At 43.4% G+C, this 24,767-nt stretch overlaps 1 pseudogene; it reads right to left on the reverse strand.

Moving 5' to 3' along the window:
* Positions 1 to 3,675: 3,675 nt before the first annotated feature.
* On the reverse strand, positions 3,676 to 15,020 carry LOC132003228 (schlafen family member 5-like; annotated as a pseudogene).
* Between the last annotated feature and the right edge of the window lie 9,747 nt (positions 15,021 to 24,767).

Consider the following 24,767-nt stretch of genomic DNA (forward strand, 5'->3'; position numbering starts at 1 on the left):
CACCTCATTAATACCTTTTTTAATTTCAACTTGGTTATATTTTAGTTCTTTTATTTCTCCAGAAAGGGATTCTCTAATATCTTCCATGCCTTTTTTAAGCCCAGCTAGCACCTTGATAATCGTCATTCTGAACTTTAGTTCTCACATATTACTTATGTCAGTATTGATTAGGTCCCTAGCCATCGATACTGCCTCTTGTTTTTTTTTTTTTTCTTCTTTTTGGTGGTGAGTGTTTCTGCGTTGCCATTTTATCCAGATAAGAATAGATGAATGAGGGCGCCTGAGTGGCTTAGTGGGTTAAGCCACTGCCTTCGGTTTGGGTCATGATCTCAGGGTCCTGGGATCGAGTCCCGCATTGGGCTCTCTGCTCGGTGGGGAGCCTGCTTCCCTCTCTCTCTCTCTGCCTGCCTCTCCATCTACTTGTGATTTCTCTCTGTCAAATAAATAAATAAAATCTTAAAAAAAAAAAAAGAATAGATGAATGAACCTGGCAATTCACAGACCTGTACCCCTGGGGGTAAAAATACATTATATATTTATAAAAAATTTTTTTAATTAAAAAATTAAATAAAAAAAAGAATAGATGAATGAGAGAACAAAATATTGAAAGGGTAGCAACAACCCCAGAAAAATATACACTAACCGAATCAGAAGAGACCCAAAACCAGGGGGAGAAGAATGGGGGTAAAAAGAATATATATATATATGTATTAGACTGGTGAATAGAACAGAGCCACACACTTGATTTTGGGTGTATGTTGGTCTGTTAGAAGAGATTGCCTCCCAAAATTTGAAAGAAAGAAAAACATACATATATTACAAAAAATAAGGGTAAACATGATGAAGGGATGGACTAAAACTGTAAAGATGAAAATTTTAAAATATTCTAAAAAGGGAATTGATAAGATAAGAAGTTGGTTGAAAAATGAAAAAAAAAAAAAGAGGAAAGAATGCGATCAGGCTGAAAAGTAGAACAAAGACATTCACTAGATTTAGGGTATATTTTGATCTATTAGAAGAAATTGTATCTCAAATTTTAAAGGGGAAAAAAACCTATTGGTATACAAAAAATAAGGTTAAATACAATGACGGGAGAGAATATGACTATAACAATGAAAATTTTAAAAGATTTTTAAAAAGGTATTGATAAGATAAAATAGTTTAAAAAGGTTAAAATAAGAAAGAGGAAAAATTAAAACAATAGAATAAGAAAAAATAAAATTTAAAAAGTTTAACTTTGGAAGACTAAAGAATCATGGGGGGAAAACCCATGACTTCTATGTGTTGCATTCCCCTAGCTCTGGAGTTCCACAGATCTCATTGATTACTGAACTTGGCTGGATGTTCTTGCTGATCTCCTGGGGGAGGGGCTTATTGTCATGATTCTCAAATGTCTTTGCTAGAGGTAGAATTGCAGGTGCCAAGCTAAGTACTCTGCGCAGTTTTGGTCTCGTCTCGGGAGGTTTTGTTCTCTGAAGGCTTTTTGTAGGGCTTTGGAGGAGGGGGATAAAAATGGCAGCCTCCCAATCTCTAGCCCAGAAGAACCCAGAGCTTGGGGAGGCACTCCTTGGTGCACCCTCAGAGAAAAGTAGTCAATCCCTTCCATCTCCCTCATTTCTGGCTGCACTCTGTGCTCACCCAGCCTGTGACCAAGTGTTTTATCACAGGTGCATGGCTGGTTTGGAGTCTCCAAACCCAGCAGATTCCTGCCATGCCCTCCTGTGGCACTCCTCCTGGAAGAGGAAAGAGGGGATCTCCATAGGTCTTCCACTTGTGCGGTCCCTGCTGGAAGAGCAGTGGTCCGACTGTGCCTTGGATCACAGTTTAAGGTAAGCGGGAGCTGAGAACTGACTCCTCGGCTCCGTCTCTGGAATGAGCTTACCCGCTCCAACACTCGGGAGCTCTGCCACACTCAGACACGCCTGGTCTTTTTGTGACCCCGTGGGTCCTGAGACTACACTGTCCCCTCGAGTGTTCCACCCCCCACTTACCCTCTGGAGCGACATCCCTCAGTGGAGCAGACTTCTAAATGTTCTGATTCTGTGCTCTGCTGCTCCACCTCTTGCCGGGAGCTGGCCCCTCCCCTCATGGTCTATCTTCCTGTAGGTTGCCTTGGATTCACTTCTGTGCATGTCCTACCTTTGGGAAAGTGGTCGATTTTCTGTTTCTGGAATTGCTGCTCTTCTGCTCTTCTATCTCCTGTTGAGTTTGCAGGTGTTCAGAATGGTGATAACTATCTAGCTGAACTCCTGGGACCTGATGATATTTATATCTCCTACACCTCCACGTCTTGCTCCTCCCTCCACACATAGTGTTTTATTCTCTCCTTTTCCTTAATTCCTGAAGAGAAAATAGGGTGGTGACTGGACCTTGGTTTCTGATTGAAGGAATGGGAGACAAGAGATTTGAAAGAGCAGTGTTCATGCTGACGTGGTGCCCCATGCCCAGTGAGTGAGGGTTTGAAGCCTGGACTTGGGAGCGTTGGTGTTCAGGGAAGATGCTGTCTGAGTTTCCCACACAGAGTCGCTCGACTGGTGTGCCTCAGTGGACCCACTCCTGCCTTTTGAAGGGCAGCTTGAAAGTGGCTTGTAACCCTAGGGCACTTGAGGAATGATCTGGATGGGCCAGTGTAGACAAGCCCAGGGAATTCCAGAGCTAATGATGAACACGTTGCTGAGGCTGGAGTTTGCTTCTCTGTGAGCAGCATTACACTGGGGAGGAAAGCAGTCTCTGGGTTTTAGGAGTCACCGTGTCAGCAGCTGTGAGCCTGGCAGAGGAGTGAGATCAGAGAGCTGGGAGACTGTGAGCCATGGTGGTTGGCCTTTGTCCTGATGCACAGGCCAGCTTGCTCCAGGGGCAGGACTCTGCTCCCCAGCCAGCCCTCCTGCTGCAGAGGAGATAAGAAACTTGCTTCCTATTGGTTCTCCAGCCCTCGTCTCAGCGGGGCGCTTGGTGGGAAGCAGCCCACAGACAGCATTCTAGATTTTTGTCCAGTGTGCCCATTGCTTCCTGAGATGAGGCCCCACAGATGTCCTCTGCTTGGCGTCTGTGAATTCAGCCAGCAGAAGCTCTTCTTCCAGAGCCACCCCTGAGAAATCCTCCACTTTCCTGTGCTGAGTGCCAGAGGCCAGTTTTCATGGAGCTGAAATCTCAACTCCTGTCATTAGGTTCCAAGACCACATGGCACACCAGTCTCCTTGAAGCTCTTGTTCCACATGGGGCCTGATGTGCGAGACCGGGACTGACCCTGGCAGCCTGCTGCTACTGCAGGTTCCTTCCTGAGAACTGTGCAGCAAAGCTGGTTTGTGATGACGTCCCAGGAAAGAGGGAGAGGTGCACCATTCTGCCCCAGCACTGGAGGATGCCAGACACCAGTTGCAGGTGGTTGGTGCAGGGAGGAGAGATGTCTGTTTCCCAGGACCTTGGTCAGAGGGTGATTTGGACCCTGGGATCCTTCTCTACTCAGGTTTCTCAGGTGAGCACATCAGGCAAGGGGAGGACGTGTATGTGCTCACCTGGAATTGAGGAAGGTGTCTGGTTCCAGGGTTCATGTGCAAGTGGATTCCTCTTAGGCCTCATTTTCCTGATGGTCTTTAGGATGCCGTAGGGGGACCCATTGTTGGGGCATCCTGGCTGTGCAAGAGCTCTGGTCACCTTTTCCCCCAGGGCTCTGGACTAGGAAATTGGAGGGAGTCCAATGGTGAAACCATCCAGGTAGGGCTCCATTGCGCCATTGCCAAGATGGCCTGGTGACTGTGATAACTGCTCTGGAAATAGAAGGCAGGAGACAGGGTTGGGATGCTGAAAGGGAGGAGGCGGCAGTGCTTGCTGTTCATTAAAGGGCCAGGTGGGTCTTCACTAGGACAGTGATTCTTGAGTCAAGTTCAGAAGAAGGTGAGTGATATCACGTGAAGAGTCTTCTAAATGGAAGGGAAAGCACATGCAAAGGCCCTGGGGCAGGAACATACCAGGTATGTCCAGGAGCAACAAGCCCTGTGGCCACAGGAGACAGCTTAGGACATGACCTCAGGAAGGTGACCATAGGGTGACAAAAGCCATTACAGTGCTGTGGCCCCATGGGACCCTGTCTCACTGGGTCATCTTGTCAACAGTGTTGAGAACAGATGACACAAGGTTGAGGATGGGGAAGGGAGGTCAATGATGAAGCTTTTCTAGGAACTCAGGCAAGAGATGGGCTCCAGTGTGGACCAGAGAGGTGGCCTTGGAAGGAGGGGTTAGTGCTATTCTAGGTACCTATTCTAGATGGAGCTCACAGGGTTTGCCAATGGCTTTGATATTGGGAATGGGAGAAAGGAGGAATTGAGGTAATTTCATGCTCTTGCTCCCTGTGCCAAGTGAGATGAAGGAGGAGGTTTCTGGGGGAAGGAGGTAGTCCGTGTTCCACCTGCTGAGGAAGGTGTCCTTCACAGTGGACCTGCTGATGCTTGTGTCTGGGAGAACTCTGAACTTCTACTCCCTCAACAACTTTCAAGTACAAGTCTTCCCCACTTTTCTCAAAATTCATGGCAACACACTTGGCTTTTTTGAAAGATCTACATTATTATGCCACTGCGGTAGCAGGAAGAAACCTGGAGAGGATTTCTCTCTTATGAAAAAAGTCAAAGAGCGGGCATCAGGCTCCACTACAGAGGCCACTACAGAGGCGGTGTGCACCCCAACCAACTCCTACCTGGGCACTGCTCTCTGAGTTCAGCCACCAGGGGCTTTGAATTGTGTCTGTGAGCATCTGCTGTGCTTTATCTCCATTTATTTTGGGCATCCATTGGGATGTTGTGTCCTGAGACCTAAGAAGAGCCAAAGAGAAGGAACTTTTGGTGTCTGAGCATGCTCACTCACTTTTCTGTAGAAATAAATGGTCATTCCTTTTTCCATTTACACCTCTTCTGCTGTGAAAGGTTTCCTAGGAACACTGTACTTTCAAATAGCAGGGGCGCCTATACCCCATCCTGCAGGGTTAGCTTTTGTCTCCATACTGCGCAGAACATTCCATGATTTGTGAATTTTAGCACTCAAACACGGCACCTTTGACTATCTTCACCCGTTTCCTCCCACCATCCCCGAATCTGGCAACAACCCATGTGTTCTCATTATCTATGCGTTAAGGATTTTTTTCCATGTGGAGTGTCCCTGAGAGCTTCTGGTGTGTGTCTTTCTGTATCTGAGTCACTTAGCATAAGGCTCCCAAGGTCGATGTTTCCATGTCCAGTTATTGTGAACAATGCCACCGTGAACATGGGAGTGCAGCTGTCTTTTGGAGGGAGTGTTTTTGTGTTTGCCAAAGAAACAATTACTGGGTCATGTGGTAGTTGCATTAATTTTTCATGGAGCCTCCACAGCGTTTGTCACGGCAGCTGCTCCCATTTTCATTCCCCCAACAGCGTACGGGGTCCCCTTGTCCCCTTGTCCACACACCCACCGGGTGTCTGTCTCTGGGATGATTGCCGTTCCCACAGTTGTGAGGCGATAGCTGATGACAGTTTGACTTCTGTTTCCCTGACGACAATTAGTGATGTTGAACAACTTTCTCTGTTTGGCCACTTGTGTCTGTTGGCCACTTGTATGCCATCTTTGGAAAGTGTCTATTCACATATTCCCCCCAGTTTTTATTCAGTTTTTGCTTGGATTTGAAGGAGTGTTTTGTGTATTTTGGATATTACCCTCTTCTCACACATAGGCTGTGCAGATATTTTTTCTCATTTCTAAATAAATGCAAAAATACATTTATTGAAAGCAAACATTGGAACAGGACATCAATAATGGGGAGGTTATCTTTTAAGGGTTTGATGGTTTCTTTTGTCATGCAGAAATTTCAGTTTGATGTCCTTGCACTTGTTTATTTTTGTAACAAAGGTAAAAGACTCTTCACCAAACCAGGATTCAGAAACTTACTACCTGTGTTTTCTTCTTGGAGGTTTGTGGATTCGGTTCTTATGTTCAAGTCATAATTTGTGTGTGTGGTGTAAGAAAGAGACCAGTCACATTCTTCTGCATTTAGTGTCCAGTTTCCCCAGTATTATTCACAGAAGAGACAGTCTTTCTCCATTGTGTATGTTCTGCTGCTGTGTCATAAGTTAACACCATATATGTGTGGGTTAGTTTCTGAATCAATCTTTCTTTCTTTCTTTCTTTTCCTTTCTTTTTCTTCATCTTTCTTTCTCTTCTTTCTCCCCTTCCTTCCTTCCTTCCTGTCTTACAGTTTATTTGTTGGGAAAATATTTTTCCTGTCGGAATATATGCACTGTGGACTTCATTGGCGACGTCTTCATACTCTTTGTTAGGACTTTTCTCTGATGACTGTGTTTTCGTAATTGAGTAGCTGAATCTACAGCTTTCAACAAGTTGAACATTGGGGCAGAACTACTTAAGTAGTATTCTATTCTTCGATCAGACTCCAGATTGTGTCTGATTGTCTTCTTTTGTGATGTTCTCAGTTGTGATGATGGCTATCTGTTTTTCCTTTTTGTGGTAGGTTTATTAAAGTGAATTTAATTTTTCCTGAAAGTGTGGATTCTAAATGATCCCTCTTTTATAATACATATTTATCTAAAACAGCATTTTTTATGGCTTTATTGAGGGATAGCTGACATAAGATAAACCCCACATATTCATATTTGAAGTGTACAATTTGTTAAGTTTTGACACATGGGTGTATACATGTAGTTACTTGCAATCCATTGATCTTTCTTGGTAGAGTCTCTATTCAAATCTTCTGCTAGTTTTCTGCTGGGTGTAAGACAGCATGTTTAAAAAATGCATTTATTGGAAGCAAACATTGGAACAGGACATCAATATTATTAATTCCCATTCAGAGTTAATAATTCTATCAGAGCTAAGTTGAAATATACCTTTAATATACAAATGAATAAACTTTGCCAAAAGTACTATGATTATCAGTTTCCGAGCTTTCTGCTGTGTTCCGTTGGCCTGTGAGTCTGCTTTTATGCCAGTCCCATACTGTTTTGATGGCAACAGCTTTGTAATCTGGCTTGAAATTGGAGTGTGGTGACTCCAGGTCACTTGGTAGCTTGTTTGCTTGCTTGCCTATTTGCTTGTCTTTTTGTTTGTTTGTTTTCTTTCTATCGGTGAGATTATTTATTTATTTTTACTAAGTTTACATTTTATTCTAGATGTTTTTCTTTCACTTTTTTATAATGATCATATAATGTGTTATTTGTTTCAGGGGTACCGGCTTGAGATCCTTCTATTTTACAAGGCACACAGTGCTCACCACGGCACATCCCCTCCCCATGCCCATCACCAGTCACCCCACTCCCCCACCCTCCTCTCCTTCAGAAACCCTCAGTTTGTTTCCTGAGATTGTCTCTTTTACTTTGACTCCCTCTCCGGTTTCATCTTGCTTCCTTTTTTCCTTTCTTCCCCTATGATCCTGTCTTATTTCTTAAATTCCACTTATCAGTGAGATCATATAATTGCCCTTCTCTGATTGACTTATTTTGTTTAGCATAATACCCTCTCGTTCCACCCATGCCATTGCAAGTGGCAAGATTTCATTTTTGAGGGTTGCATACTATTCAGTGGTATATTTATCCATACAGATCCACTCATCTGTTGATGGATGTCTGGGCTCTTTGCGTACTCTGGCTCTTATGGGCATGGCTGCTATAGACATTGGGGTGCAGGTGACCCTTCAGATCACTCCATGTGAATCTTTGGGTAAATACCCAGTAGTGCAGTTGCAGGGTTTGTAGGGTAGCTCTATTTTCAACTTCTTGAGAAACCTCCACACTGTTTTCCAGTGACTTCACCAGTTTGCCTTCCCACCAACAGTGTAAAAGGGCTCCACTTTCTCCCTATCCTTGCCAACACCTGTCATTTCCTGACTTGTTCATTTTAGCCATTCTGACTGGTGTGAGTTGGTCTCATTATGGTTTTGATTTGTATTTCCCTAATGTTGAGGGGTGTTAAGCGCTTTTTTATGTGTTGAGGGCAAGGGTGAGGGCCTAGGGCCATGACAGGCCCGATCTCCTGGCACTGAGGTGAGCTCCCAGGAAGTCTGAGTTGAGGGTGGGGGTCAGGCTGAGTGTCAACCTTCGAGTTTGTGTCCAGGAGCCTCTGAAAGTGTGAGTGGTTTCAGGGTGGCTTGAAGTTTTCTCCCACTCTGAGGGTTTTGCACAGCTCCAAACGGCGTGGTTTTCCTGGGTGGCAGGCAGAGTTCTGGGGTGTGGCTCAGAGGTCTCCAGCTTGAGCACTTTGGGGCCAGGGCTCTGGTGATGGAAGCCTGAAAACCCAAACTAGGGTTGGGGCCTGGGGGCATGAAAGACCCGATCTGCCGGCACTGGGGTGGGCTCCCCAGGGGGCTGAGTAGAAGCCACAGGTGTCCGTTGGTCTGAGATGATTCGGGCTTGGCATGGGCCCGGCTTTTCGAGCACTTTCTCGTGGGGTTGGGACAGCAACCACTCCGGACCACGTGGCAGGCCCAGGCGGCTCCCCTTAAGGCCCCTGCCGCTGGACCAAGTTCGCCGAGTGTTTCCATCCAATTTTCACGAGCTTGATTTGTTACTTAAGAAATTAAAAAAGCAAAAGAAGAAAAAAGAGAAAGAGACAAAGCAAGAAACAGACTCCTAACTGTAGAGAACTGATGGTTATCAGAGAGGTAGTGGGTGGGGGATGGGTGGAATAAGTGATGGGGATTAAGGAGTGCACCTGCTGTGATGAGCACCAGGTGCTGTTTGAAAGTGTTGAATCACTATATGGTACAGCTCCAACTAATGAAACACTGTGTTAACTACACTGGAACTTTTTTAAAAAGATTAAAAAATTAAAAATGGAAAATAAGTTTGTTCTCTAAAAAGGATGCAGAAAAACAGGGAAAAGGGAATAAAGAATAGATGAGAAAATGGAAAAAGACAGCAGTAGGGTAGATTAAACCTCAAACATAATAATAATCATATTTAAAATAGCCTAGAAAATAGGGGCACCTGGGTGGTTCAGTTATGAAGCATTTGCCCTCAGCTCAGGTCATGATCCCAGGGTCCTAGGATCGAGCCCTGCATTGGGCTCCCTGCTCAGCGGGAAGCCTGCTTCTCTGTCTCCCACTCCCCTTGCTTGTGTTCCCTCTCTCACTGTCTCTCTCTGTCGATTAAATCTTTTTAAAAAATAGCATATAGGGGCGCCTGGGTGGCTCAGTGGGTTAAGCCACTGCCTTCGGCTCGGGTCACGATCCCAGAGTCCTGGGATCGAGTTCCGCATCGGGCTCTCTGCTCAGCGGGGAGCCTGCTTCCCTTCCTCTCTCTCTGCCTGCCTCTCTGCCTACTTGTGATCTCTCTCTGTCAAATAAATAAATTCTTTAAAAAGAAAATAGCATATAAAGTAGGTGAAGGATATAGGGGATTCTTCTGTACTACTCTGTGCTTCCTTTGCAACTTTTTATAAATCTTAAAGTATTTGAAAATAAGATGTTTTTAAAAGTTTAAAAAAGTTAATTTAAGTACTCAGTTAAAAGGTAGAGGTTGGGGGCGCCTGGGTGGCTCAGTGGGTTAAGCCGCTGCCTTAGGCTCAGGTCATGATCTCAGGGTCCTGGGATCGAGTCCCGCATCGGGCTCTCTGCTCAGCAGGGAGCCTGCTTCCCTCTCTCTCTCTCTCTCTGCCTGCCTCTCCATCTACTTGTGATTTCTCTCTGTCAAATAAATAAATAAAATAAAATAAAAAAAAAGGTAGAGGTTGTCAGTTTGACTAAAAAGCAACTGAATGAAACAAAAATACAGTATACTCATTGTCTTTTTGCTTTGAATATTGCTCCAGACAAAGCAGAAGCCAGAATGATAATTCACACGGACAATTGGATTTTTCTTCCTTTATTTTTTTTATTTTATTTTTTTAGATTTTATTTATTTATTTGACTGAGAGAGATCACAAGTAGGCAGAGAGACAGGCAGAGAGAGAGAGAGAGGAGGAAGCAGGCTCCCTGAGGAGTAGAGAACCCGACGCAGGGCTCGATCCCAGGCGCCCCAACAATTGGATTTTTCTGCTTCAATTGTTAAGAATTCTTTCAGGGGCACCTGGGTGGCTCAGTGGATTAAAGCCTCTGCCTTCAACTCAGGTCATGGGGCTCTCTGCTCAGCAGGGAGCCTGCTTCTTTCTCTTTCTGTGCCTGCCTCTCTGCCTATTTGTGATCTCTCTCTGTCAAATAAATAAACAAAATCTTTTTTAAAAAAAGAAAAAAGAAATCACTATCATACAAACCTCTGTCTAGGGGCACCTGGGTGGCTCAGTCAATAAGGGTCTGCCTTTAGCTCAGGTCATGATCCCAGAGTCCTGAGACCGAGCCCCGCACCAGGCTCTCTGCTCCTCAGGAAGCCTGCTTCTCCCTCTTCCACTCCCCCTGCTTGTGTTCCCTCTCTTACTGTGTCTCTCTCTGTCAAATAAATAAATAAAACCTAAAAAACAACAACAACAACAACAAAAGAGATCTGGGTCTAGTAATCAATTGAAAAAATTTTTAATTCTAGTGTAGTTAATGCACAGTGTTATATTAGTTTCAGGTGTACAATGGAGTGATCCAACAACTCTATATTAGGTGCTCATTATGACAAATGTACTCTTAATCCCTCTCACCTGTTTCACCCATTCCCCCCACCCTCCATCTCCCCTCTGGTAACCACCAGTTTGTTCTCTACAGTTAAGAATCTTTTGGATTTGCCTCTTTCTTTTTTTTTTTTTTTTCTTAAGTTCCACACAGGTGTGACATAGTATTTATCTTTCTCTGACTGACTTACCATTCTAGGAATAAAATTTAACATATATGGTAACAACACGGATAAAATTTTGAAACAATTGAGCGATGTATCATATTCTGCTAATTATAAATGTACTCTAACATCTCTGAAATCAAGATACATCTTCTAATTTAATTGGTAATGTTTTCTTTTTTAGTGGTAAATAAAATAATAGTGCAATATTATTTTCTTAAGTTTGATAAAATATAGTAAAAGAAGACTTTAATAAGTGGCCAAACATCCCATGTTCAACTATAAGAAAATTCACTCTTGTAAAATGCCAGTTCTTCCCCCAAATCATTTATCAATTTCATGTAGTTGCCATCAAAATAATCTCAACTTGTCCTCTTTTCAGTAGAACAAAATGATTCTAACCTCTTTCTAGAAGAGAAATGTCATGATAATACCATTTGGGGAAAGTGTATTCTGGTATATGTTTTGAATTACAATTTGGCAATGTTCACCTGAATTTACAACCAATTGTTACTACTTGGAATTTATCTTTGAGGAACACCTCAAGACATTTTTAGAAAAATGTATATTGTAGCATTATTTAAAATAGAAAAAATTATGGGGCAGATGGATGGCTCTGTAGGTTGACTGATCCAGTTCCACACTGAGCTCCTTGCTCAGTGGGGAGTCTACTTCTCCCCCTGGCCCTACCCCCCTCATGCTCTCTCTCTCTCTCTCTGTGTCTCTCTCAAATAAATAAACAAAATCTTCTAAAATTTTGAAAAAACAATATCAAAATAGAAAAAATTATATATATAATATATAAAATATATAAAACTCCATCAAACAAAGGACTGGTTAAAAAAGTGGTAGCAGGAGTGTTTGCAAAGTTCTATTTTTTTTTAACCTAGGTAGTAGTTACACTGCGTAAGAATTATTTTTTAAAGTTTTATTTATTTAAGCAAACTCTACACCCAATGTGGGGCTCAAACTCACAACCTTGAGATCAAGAGTCACACGCTCCCCCAACTGAGCCAACCAAGTGCTCCTCACTGATTAGTTATTTATTAAGTTATAGTTTTGTTCTATGTACTTTCTGTATGTATAATATATTTTACAATGAGGGCACCTGGCTCAGTGGGTTGGACCTCTGCCTTCGGCTCGGGTTGTGATCTCGGGGTCCTGGGATCAAGTCCCATGTCAGGCTCTCTGCACAGCAGGGAACCTGCTTCTTCCTCTCTCTCTGCCTGTCTCTCTGCCTATTTGTGATTTTTCTTTCTGTGTGTCAAATAAATAAATAAAATCTTTAAAATACATATATGTATATATTTCACAATGAAGGTAACTAAAATTAATAACATCCATGTTTAGGAATACTATGAAATACTATATAATCAATAAAAGAATTGGGTAAATCTATGAGTAAGGTTGTGACGAGATGTACTTACATATCACTCAGATTCAGCCTTGTGCTTTCATGTATTTGTAGTACATACATTTTTCACCACTGAATAATATTTCACTATGTGAATATACTATATTTATTATTGTAACAACAGATAATTTGGTTGTTTCCTGTTTGGGGCAATTACAAATAATAATCTATAAGCAGTCATAGGGATCTCTCCAATTATATATTATATATTATATATACATATATCTATACATGTATACATATATATATTATATACATCAACTGATGCACATGTACACATTTTGCTCTTGAAACTAGTTTCTAGTTTCTAGAAACTAGAAAGAATTACTGTCAGAGTATGCAAATGATCAACTAAACAAGGTAGTGCCAAATTTGTTTTCCAAAGGGAGTAACCCCATTGATTTCATAGCAGCAATGTACAGAAGATTATGTTGCTCACAACTTCTCCAACATCTGATATTTCAATTAAACAGTGTAAGATGCTATCTACTTGTGGTTTTGATGTGCATTTCGCTCACTGTTGATGGATTGAACAACTATTCATAATTTTATTGGACATATGTGTTTCCTTTTCTGAGCAATATACCTTTCTAACTATTGTTCATTTGTCTCCTGGGTGGTTTGTCCTTTTAAAAAATTGTGTAAGTTCTTTATATATTCTTTTTTAAAAAGATTTTACTTATTTATTTGACAGACAGAGATCACAAGTAGGCAGAGAGGCAGGCAGAGAGAGAGGGGGAGAAGCAGGCTCCCCGCTGAGCAGAGAGCCTGATGCGGGGCTTGATCCCAGGACCCTGAGATCATGACCTGAGCCGAAGGCAGAGGCTCGACCCACTGAGCCACCCAGTTGCCCCATATTTTGAGAACATTTATATTTTAAAATATAAAGATAGGAGGTATAAAGGTCAATAGATACAGATTTCTGAGAAGACTCTGAAATGGACTTAGTTTTTCTGGACTTCTGAGGAAGTTCCCATTTATTTATTTTATCTAATTTCATCTTGGGCTTTCGTTTTCCAAGAGGAACACACATCACCAACACTTACTCTGATGTATACTCTGGTTTACCACTACTCTGGTTACACTTTTACACTTACTCTGGCCGCAGTTAGCATCACATGTTAGCTCTGAAAAGGAAAAGCCAGAAAGGAGGGGGCCAGCCACAGACTGGTCATATTTGAGTTCAGAATGGAAGTGGGACACTGAGAAACGGAGAATGTTTAATCGGGGGAATAAGAAGGGAAAGGCTGGGGAAAGTGGCAGTAAGTTAAAGAGGACACATATGCGCACGCAAAAAGGAATTTCCTACATAATTAAATGAATTCATATTCAGAAAGGAAAGGAAGAAACCTGAATATGAACACAAGAAAAGATATGAAAATAAAAATTTTCATACAGCCCCATGCACCAACCTCTAGTTGGTCTACTAGCCCAGGGCAACAACTTTTTGTTGAAAGCCATGTATTCAAGATGGGCAGAAGGAACGAAGGGCAGTGACCTACCAACTGTATATACTGGAAAGAACAAATCAGGCATCTGCAATTCAGAGAGTGCTTCTCTTTCCCTAGATTCTAAAATAATACCCCCCTTCCTGCCTCCCCATCTCTCGTCCCTGCCCCTGCGAACATTGCAATCATTGTGGATTCTGCTCCCTGACCTGGGTCAGCTTCCATAATCCAAACTATCCATTCCTTTGTTACCAGCTGTTTCACACAATTGTCCTTCACCTGCCAGGAGCTTGGCACTTTGGCAAACACTGCACAGCAAAATCATTCCACCTTGACTGCACAGGCATATCCATGGAGGGCCCCTTGATCATGCACTTCAAGGAATTTGACAGAGTATTTTTATCTCATGCCTCTGTGTGCAGAAGTGATGGACAGGTAGCTTCCTAATACAGTAACCAATAGAATTACTCAAGGCGACAAGATCTATTTCCTCCTTTTCACATCCAATGACTTAGTCTCATCATGCACACCAAAAAATATATACCCTCCTTCAGTATTTGCAAGTGCAGAAACACAACTGGGGAGATTCTCATTAAAGCACTGGGACATGTCTGTTGAGAACAATGTAAATTCAACATGGAGGGACTTCATAAAGTTGAGCTTTTCTAAGAACTGAAGGTGAGTTCTAGCAAATAAAGCAGCAGCTGAGGCCCTTGTGTTACCATCATTTTGTACACCAACCTGAACTTTCTGTGGACTCAACAATTTGGAATCATGAGTATTCACAAAAGTCTTGAGTTCTCCCTTCGAGGAATGCCAGTGCTTCCTGAGAACTCATGACATCAGCTGACGTTCTGTATCTATGATACAAAGTGGAGGACAAGGTTGCCGGTCATACACCAGAGGCCTCAGCATTCTATGACTTCACAAAAGCCAGAAAGAGGTCTCCTTGCTGCATCTCATCTAAAGAGCCTTTAAAAATGGAAGGCATTTTCAGTCCTACTCCATGAATTTCATAATTGTAGTTTTTTTTAAAGATTGTATTTATTTATTTGACAGACAGAGATCACAAGTAGGCAGAGAGGCAGGCAGAGAGAGAGAGGAGGAAGCAGGTTCCCCACTGAGCAGAGAGCGTGATGCAGGACTCGTACCCAGCACCCTGGGATCACGACCTGAGCTGAAGGCAGAGGTTTTAACCCACTGAGCCACCCAGGTGCCCCCATAATTATAGTTTTTGTTCTCAATCTCAGCCTGAACCACTCCACCACCAGCATTAAGCAGAGCGCATATTGCATTCATGATGATTTTATTCTGTCTCTTTTGCTATTGAGGTTTCATTTCTTTCCTTTGCTAATTCCCAAGCATGATTTTTCCTGCATTTAAGACACATTCGGCTAAGTTTGTTTCCAAATCCACCTTGGCACTCATCTTCTCAGCACTTGTCCTAGTTCTGCCCTGAAAGTTTCTCCTAAAATGACAAGAAGATAAGATCATTAGAATGGGACAAGAATAGGGGAAGTGGGAAAACTGACAGCTTGAGGCCACTTTTCTGAAGTTGGTCACTTCCTTTATGCCCAGAGTTTGAAGCAGGCTCATGCATGAAATAAGTGTGGAGGATGGGGGGAGGAGCTAAGTCTGCTGGAAGCCCACTACCACCAGAGAAATGATCAAGAGGCTATTTTTGTGTTGTGATTTTAGAAACCGTTTGTGCCAAGATCTCTGAGAGGCAGCGTCTCCGAAATCACCTGCAGAAAACAAGAAATTATAGATACCTGAAGACTGGAGCTGGAATGCAAATGGAAAGTTTTCACTGTTAGAGGTGTCTCTGGGGTGTGCTGATGTTTATTATTTTTCTTGGTGCTCCTTCTCCCCCTACTGAGACCTGGGAAATTCTTGGATTATTTTATAGCCCAATTTAAAGAAGGAGCAAATTGGATTGAGTTGGTAATTTGTCATTGTTGCTACAGAACAGACCCTTTAGCTTTCCCTGGTCCAAGCAGTACTCATCTCTTGAAAAAATATATCTAAATTAAATATAAGTATATATATATAATTTGTTTGAAACTAAGAGACAAATTATTGACTATTTGGATCAACCAAACTGGCAGGTAGAGGTGGGCTTTTGACACTGCTTAAACTTCACCTGTCAACAAGGAGCCTCAGATGAGGTCAAGTTGAGTGACCGTGGGCAGACACACCACAGGACAGAAGGGCAAGGGAGAGATGCACATCTCCAAGCTGCCAATCTTTGATTCACCTGTGGCAACTGAGGAAAGAGAAGGAGCAACTAGGCCACTTCACACATCATTACACAATCCTCTATCAAGGGATACCTCACTGTGAACCAAGCTCTCACACTATCTCACACTCGCCCTAACTTCCTTCTTCAAAAGCTGGATGCTGGGTGCAAAAGATGCAACCCAAGAGAGAAACAAACACAAGGCCCTGGACAAGTGTGAAGGGAGACCCCAGAGTGACAGCCTTGGGGCAGGCCCGGAGGATCACCAGCCAGAATGGGAGCAAGATGGCAGCAGCTGTCAGTGGGTGGCAGGTGAGACCACACAACCGGCAGACAATTTAAGAGTTAGTCAGTTGAAGAGGTAGAGAGTCTGGGAGTGGAGGAGTAATAGGGACTTAGGAAAATATGAAAACACAAAGATAAGACAACAGCTCTACATTTAAAATGAAAAAGCATAGAAAAGAAAACATAACCATAAGCCATGATATGGCATAGCTGTAAACAAAATACAGTCACAATAATATCAACTCTGAATATTGTTCTGATTGGAAATGATAATATCATCATACTGGTGGGATGTGGGGAGGGGCAGTGGAAGTGTGGTAGTGCAGTGTGAAAGAGCAGTGAAGTGTAAGGGAGTGAGATCATCAGCTCTAGAAATAATATCTAAATGTAGGCAGGGGAGATGTGTGAGCATGAGCATGTTGTTTAGAAATAAATTTAAAATTGCTGAAAGAAAAAGCATGTTGTTTAGAAATACATTTAAAATTGATGAAAGAAAAAGGTCACTCAATTTCTCACCATCTCTTATGAAACTATGACTTTCAAAACTGCATATAGGAGACTTTCATTCCCAAACAGAACAGAATAACAGGGACCAGGTTACTTTCCTGTCTAAAACAATGAAAACATTTTAAAAGAAATAATGACTGGAAATTTTCCAAATTCAATGTAACTTCTAAAAAATTAAGATCAAGATCCAAGATATTCTACAAGCTCCAAGTACTAGAAACACACAGAAAACTATGCCAACATTGTATCATAATTTAGTTGATCAAAGCCAATGCTAAAGAAAAAATCTTCAAAGCAACAAGAGGAAAAAGATACATTACACACAGAAGAACAAAGGATGACATTAGAATTTTTTGTCAGAAACAAAGCAAGATAATGGATCAACATCTTTAAACCAAGGAAAGAAGGAAAGAAAACTATGAATCTAGAGTTCTATACCCAGGGAGAATATCTTTCAGTTAACAACAAAGAGACCATCCAATTTTTTAAGTGGACCAAGGACTTGAATAGATATTTCTCCAAACAAGAGGTACAAAGGCCAATAAGCACAGGAAATGGTGTTAATATTATTAGTCACTAGGGAAATGCAAACCACACCACAATGAGATACCACCTCACACCTGTTAGGATGGTGATGATGATGATGATGACACTGATGATGATGATGGTGGTGGTGGTAAAAGGAAAATAGCATGTGTCAGTGAGGATTTGGAGAAAATGGGATCAGAATACACTGCTGGTGGGCAGGTAAAATGAGGCAGCCATTGTGGAAAGTAGTTTGGAGAGTCTTCAAAAAGTTAAACATAGAATTACCATATGACCCAGCAAATCCTACTCTTAAGTATGTACCAAACAATTAAAAACAGGTACTCAAATCCTCTAGACTCAAATAGGTCATGAATATTCATAGCAGAACTATTCCCAATAGCCATCAGGTGAAAATAACTCAAATACCTATCGGCAGATGAATGGATAAACAAAATATGCTAACAATCCATTCAATAGAATGTTTTTCAGTCATAAAAAGGAATGAGTTGGGGCACCTGGGTGGCTCAGTGGGCTAACGCCTCTGCCTTTGGCTCAGGTCATGATCTCAGGTTCCTGGAATCGAGCCCCGCATCAGGCTCTCTGCTCAGCGGGGAACCTGCTTCCTCCTCTCTCTCTCTGCCTGCTTCTCTGCCTGCTTGTGATCTCTGTCTGTCAAATAAATAAAATCTTAAAAAAAAAAATGAATGAGTCATTGATACATGCTTCAACATGGATGAACCTTGAAAGCATTATGCTAAGTGAAAGAAGCCAGACACAACAGGTCACCACTATGGACTGTATGTTTATGTCCCTCTAGAATTCATATGTTGAAACCCTAACCCCTATTGGAATGGATTAACAGGTGGGGCTTTAAGGGGTAACTAGAGGTGATTGGAGTGGAGCCCTCATGATTAGATTAGTGCCTTTATAAGAAGAGACACAAGAGAGCTTGTTTCCTCTCTGCTCTTTCCACCATCGCAGCTGTCTGCAAACCAGGAAGAGTTTCCTCAACAGATACCACATCTGCCAGCACTTTGATCTTAGACTTCCTAGCCACCAGAATTGTGATAAATAAACGTTTCTTGTGTAAACCTCCCAATCTAAGGTCTTTTTGTCATAGCAGCCTAAACTAAGACAGTCACATACAAGAAAATTTCATTTATGATAAATAGCCAGAATGGACGAAATCACTGAAACAGAAAGAAGATGGTTAATTGCCAAAGACTTGGGGAACAGGAAAATGGTAAGTAGCTGCTCAGTGGGGTTTTATCTGGGTGTGATGAAAATGTTCTGAAACTTGATGGAGGTGGTGGTTGTACAATATTGTGAATTACTAAATGCTGCTGATTTGTTCACTTTAAAATGGTGAATTTTTGTTACATGAGTTTCATCTCGATTTTAAAAATTTATCAGAAAAGAAGGCAAACTAAAAACTTTCTCAGATGTATAAAAGCTGAAAGAGTTTATTAAGAATTCAATGTATGAAATGGTGAAGAAAGTCTTCAGTCAGGAAGAAAATGATGCTCGTTGGGAAATGAATATATACAAAGCAAGGAAGACCACTGGAAACTGTAGCTACAAGGGTAAACAGATAAGTTATTTTAGAGATTTAACACTCTCCAAGAAGAATTAGACTGGAATGCTAACATCAACTGATTTCAATTCATTAACTTATTATACTGGTACAGTAACCAAGATAGTGTAGAAACAGTACAAAGACAAATAAATAGATTCATGAAATAAAGAAGTCTGGAAATAGACCCACATATATATGGATAACAAGTATAATTTTTTTCAACAAATAGGATTCAAACAATTGGATACCCACATATGAAAGAAATGAATTCATATTTGACACCATTTACAAAAATGTATTTAATATGTGTCCTAAAGGTGAAGTGGGATAAATCCGAGGGGGAGACGATCCATGAGAGACTGTGGACTCTGAGAGACAAACTGAGGGTTTTGGAGGGGAGAGAGGTAGGCAGATGGGTGAGCCTGGTTTTGGGTATTAAAGAGGGCACGTATTGCATGGAGCACTGGGTGTGGTGCATAAACAATGAATCTTGGAACGCTGAAAAAATAAAAAAAAATAAAAAATAAAAATAAATAAAAAATAAAAATGACACCAAAAAAATAAAAAGAAATAAAATGTGTCCTAGACCTAAGTGTAAAACCTAAGACTACGTGGAAGTAAGTGAATACTGCCCAAATGACAATAGTGAGAGGCTATTTTTGCAGAGCTCACTGTGACAAGGGAATCAGGCACCATCACTTGTGATGGCAGAGACTCAAAAGCAGGCAAAGGAATGCAAAAGCTTTATAGGGAGAGAGAGAGAGGAGGAGGCTCAGGGATTCTCTGATTTGAGGTTGTTGTACCAGGGAAACTGGAAATGAGCTTACTAGAAGTGGGACATCTTCTGTGACTGGTTTAGGAGCTTGTTTAGCTTTGTTTCGTTCTGAGTTGGAAGCTGAGGCAACTATCAGAGAAGCTAGAAGTTATTAACTAAGTCCCAGGGCACCTGGGTGGTGCAGTCAGTTAAGGCACCAACTCTCGGTTTCAGCTCAGGTCAGGACAGGGCCCTGAGATGGAGCCCTTGGTCAGCTCTGTGCTCAGTGTGGAGTGTGCTTGGGTTCCTCCCTCCCTCTCCCTCAGCCCCACCCTCGCCCTTATGCGCACGTTCTCTGTCTCAAACAAATAAATAAATCTTAAAATTAAGAAGAAAAAAATCAAGCCCTGACCACTTTTGCTGCAAGGGTTGTGGTTTGACTTCCAGAGGTGGTTACTGCAGCATTTTGGGCCAAGAGTTCTGTGTTTAGGGGTGCCTGGGTGACTCAGTCAGCTAAATGACCAACTCTTGATTTTGGCTCAGGTCACCATCTCAGGGTCATGAGATCCAGCCCTGTATGGGATTCTGTGCTGGGGTAGAGCCTGCTTAAGATTCTCTCTCACTCTTTCCCTCCTCATCCCTTCACATGCCCTCTCTTTCCCTTTAAAAAAAAAAAAAAAAAAAAAAAGAGTTCTGTGCTTATGTATGGTTTGGCCCATGTCCATTTATATATTTAGCCTCTCAACCTCAAAACTTCTAGAGGCAAACATAGGAGAAAATATTCTTACCTTGGGTTTGGCAAACATTTTTTAAAGATGTTACTAAATGTATACTACATAAAAGCAAAAAATTATATGTATATGGGATTTGAAGAACATCTTTTTGAAAGACACCTGTAAAGAAATACAAGTCCCTGACCAGAAGAAAATATTTGCAAGTGATATATCAGATAAATAATTTGTATCTAGATTAGATATAGAACTCTTAGAAGGGGAGAATAAGAAAATAGAGAACCCGACTTAAAAATGAATAAAAGATTTGAACAGATATTTCACCAAAGAAGATATACAGAGAGCAAATATTATATATGGAGATATATGGATATATGGAGAGTTCATGAAATATTGCTCAATATCATCAGTCATTAGGGAAATGCCAATTAAAACGAGAATGAGGGGTGCCTGGGTGGCTCAGTGGCTTAAAGCCTCTGCCTTCGGCTCGGGTCATGATCTTGGGGTCCTGGAATCGAGTCCCACATCGGGCTCTCTGCTCCACGGGGGGCCTGCTTCCTCCTCTCTCTCTCTCTCTGCCTGCTTCTCTGCCTACTTGTGATCTCTGTCAAATAAATAAATAAAATCTTCTAAAAAATTAAAATTAAAATTAAAAAATAAAACAACAATGAGATGTGCCTCCTATTACTGAAATTTTTCCATAGAAACTGTATCTGATAGGATTATGTATTGGAGTCCCAAATTATGCATACTCCAGACGGACACCTTGGTATGTCCCATGTTCAGTTGCTAGTAACTGCCATCCTACCCTATCTTTTCCCTTGCAAATTATGAATCTGTGCTTATCAGTCCTGCCAAGTCCCCTGTCAGTGGCAATCTAGTGCTTGGATGGAAAACAGCAGGACCTCCTAACTGCCAGTGAAAATGGCCTCAACCAGTAAGAAAAAAATGTTCTCCCTTCCAACACAGGTGCATAAAAGCAGGAAGTATTCCATTTCACAAAGTTGCCCTTGTTGATTTCTTTCTTTCTTTCTTTCTTTTAACCCTAGCAGGGGAATCCTCAAAGACGTCTGGTCTTCAGAGACTTGCTCTAGCCCATGGTCATGTCCATCAGCCTGAAGAGATACTGTAACTATGAATGATTCTATACTTAAGGTCTTGTTGCTATGACAATAATACTGAAATTGATTTCTGTTTTCTGATAGGCATGACCACCTGTGCATTTTCATAATCAGGCTGGGAACCGATAGATATTTCACTCTTCTTGGATTTGCAAGTAGGTACCAAAACTTATGATTGTTTATATTCTTATTTCATCAAAAGGGTTGAAAAGTCTTGTGATGTTTTAAGGAACACTTCCAAAGGGCGGACACTCGGGCTCAGCTGTTCATCTGGCCAAGAGAACTCCTCACTGCCCCCACCTCCCCACCCCCGCCCCAGCAGACTGAAGAGGAACCTGTTTCTGTTCCCTGTAAGGCCGGCATAGGCTCACCAGCATTAGTCAAGGCCCCCAACTCCCTGTAGAAGTTTTGCTCTGAGATCTGCCATCAATGGGGGGTCGCTGTGTCTGGCACCCCCTCCCTCCATCACTGGTCTTCAAGGATTCCCTTCTGGGTCCTATGTCAGTAGTCTGCAAAAGGGGGAATGGAGGCCCTCACCGCAGCCTAGCCTGTGTGGACAGAACCCACGGGCGTTCTATTAGCCACTCAATGGGGAATACACGGCTTCGCAGACCTTTCCGGGAGTCCTCCCACCCTGTCCCATGCTGTTACTGTTTGAAGCCCCTGGCTTCCAGGGGCTTCCAGGCATCCTCGGAACACAGCCTCTTGTAGTAAGAAGGACACTGACTCTATTTATCCCCAGACTACAACCTCACTGGCTTCACGTTCAGGAGTCGCGAAAACTGATTTGGTTCTTTCCTCGAAAGTTCTTCGCACTCTTGAGCAGTTTAAGGAAAATTTTACCGAGCGCGGTTTGGATAGATCCCGGCTGTAGGGCAGCGCGCCTCTCCCTGCTCCCCTGCTCACCCGGCGTTTCGCAGCCTCCCAGCTCCCGGATCCCCCACTGCTCGCCTGTCGTTGGAAGTTGCTAGGGACCGCAGACCAAACCTCCCGAGCGGGAAAGGAACCCAGAGGAGCTCGGGAAGCCGAACTTTTGGAGGATCTGTGCAAACGAGCGCAGGGGACTCCTTACCGCCAACGTTTCTACTGCGCAGAGCTCCTCACTCCAGAAGGTCCCAAAGCCTCCCAAAGTCCACTACCGAGACTTTGGCTGTGCAGTGTCCCGGGCCTTATATCAGCTGAACTCAGTGATCCCTCACAGGGCGGGGCACCGCGCGGGAAACAGGGGAAAAGCCCGCCATTACCGTTTCTGTAGACCCGTTCCCCAGATACAACACCTTGGTTACCTTTGCTCAATACAGGTGGGGTTGTTGTTGGTTTTTTGTTTTTTGGGTGTTGTTGTTGTTGTTGTTTTGTTTTGTTTTGTGGGGTTATTTTGTTTTGTTTTTTTGGAGGGAGAGTGGTAATCTTCTTTATTGCTCCTCTCTGTTCTCTGAGTAATTTTTTAAAGCTTTCAGTTCTCACCTCCCCACCCCACCCCCCCCCACTCGGGGAGGGAGATTCGGGTGCAGCCCCACGTCCACTAGGCCTCGCCAGCCGGGCTCCAGCCATTCCCCGAGCGGCCCAGGCTCCCGCGGCGCGCTCCGCAGGTGTCTCCTCCCAAGGCCAAAGCCCCTGAATTCCTCCTCTCCTTGCGGCATCTGGGGCCCCGGCTCTGTTCCCGCGAAATGAGCAGGAGGGAGTGTTGCGTCAAGCGGGAGGCAGAAAATTAAGCCTCCGCCTTCTCGCATCCCCCCACCCCACCCCAATTCGAGAAATTTGATTCTGCCTCCTTTTGCGGGTGCTTTAATTTGTAAAAGGGGTGATGACCGGACCCCGAGAACGGCCGCGGGTGTCGCCGCTTGGGGGAGCCCCGGCAGCCTCCGACGATGGTATTTTGGGGGAAAAAATGAGAAATTGTCCTTCAGATTCGTCTGTCCCTGCAGACTTCATACCCAGGTCTTGGGCAACACCGTTTGTTTTCAGTTCATTCTTACTAATTGCATTCCCGAATCTTTTCTGGGAGCTCTCGAGGGGTCTGGCTCCACACGAGGGACTCCCTCGACCCCAGGGCTGGCACTGCTGTGTGCAACACCTAAGGAGACGCGCAGCCGGCCGGGGTGGCTTGGGGGAGGAGTCGGATGCGGGGGGGGGGGGGCTGATCCAAGCCCGCGCCCCCAGGGGCCTAGGTAGCACTTGGGGGGCCCTAGAGCATTCAGTCCAGTCCTGACTTCAACTGCTCCTCCTCCGGAGTGACCTCCTTCTGTCTTCCTCCTCCCTCTTAAAATTCTGGTAAAGAGATGTTTGTTCTTCTATCTCTCCACTTCAACTATCTCATCCAGCCTGAAGGACGGGCTTGAGCCCTCCCAGCAAACACTCTCCCACCTTCTCCCCAAGAGCTCGAGGTCTCTTGGGCTGAAGCCACTGAGGCTACCTATGGTGCCTGGGGCAGGCGGTTCGTGGGCTGCCACAGTCTGGCCCCTGACGCTTGTTTCAGGACTTCTCAAGACCACATCAGGGATCAGACCCAACCACACACTTTAGGCACCAGGAGAGTCCAAAGCTTTGAGACTAGGGGCTGGAGGGAGGTCACTGTAGGACTACAGGTCTCTGGTGACTCTACCTCTCTGCCAAAGCGCGTTCAAATTTGTGCCCAGGAAGGATGTGGTCCCTTCCAACAGGGTAATCTGTAAAGGCAGGCCAGGGAGAGGAGGATACTGGCCAGTTACCAGAAAATCAAAGAGGAGGGAACAGTCTGGAAGACACCACATGTGGCCATCTCTGGGATCCTGCTTTTGTAATTTTTAAGAAGATTTTATTTCTCTATTTGCGAGAGAGAGAGAGAGAGAGAGAGAGAGATATTGACAGCAGGGGGAGGGGTAGAGGGAGAGGAAAAAGCAAACTCCCTGCTGGGCAGGGATTTCTCTCTCCTGCCCCCCAAAGCCATGTGGAGCTCCATCCCAGGACCCCGAAATCATGACCTGAACTAAAGACAGGTGCTTAACAGACTGAGCCACCCAGGTGCCCCTAATTTTTAAATGTATTTTTAGATATCTAAGGTACATGGAAAGTACAAAAAAATGATACAGGGGCACCTGGGTGGCTCAGTGGGTTAAGCCTCTGCCTACAGCTCAGGTCATGATCTCAGGGTCGAGGGATGGAGCGCAGCATCGGGCTCTCTGCTCAGCGGTGAGCCTGCTTCCTCCTCTCTCTGCCTGCCTCTCTGCCACTTGTGATCTCTCTGTCAAATAAATAAATAAAATCTTTTAAAAATAATAATGATACATTGAACACCCACCAACCAGCTAAATGACAAAACTTTAGCAATACTTTTGCGTACCTCCCACGGTCTTATTCCCTCATCCCACCTGTCCCCTCCTCACCTGATAACCAATATTCTACATTCTAAGAATTTCTACATTTTAAGTTATAATCCTCATAAAATTCTGTATACT

This window comes from Mustela nigripes, chromosome 16, assembly GCF_022355385.1.
Source record: "Mustela nigripes isolate SB6536 chromosome 16, MUSNIG.SB6536, whole genome shotgun sequence".
In the NCBI taxonomy this organism is placed as follows: domain Eukaryota; kingdom Metazoa; phylum Chordata; class Mammalia; order Carnivora; family Mustelidae; genus Mustela; species Mustela nigripes.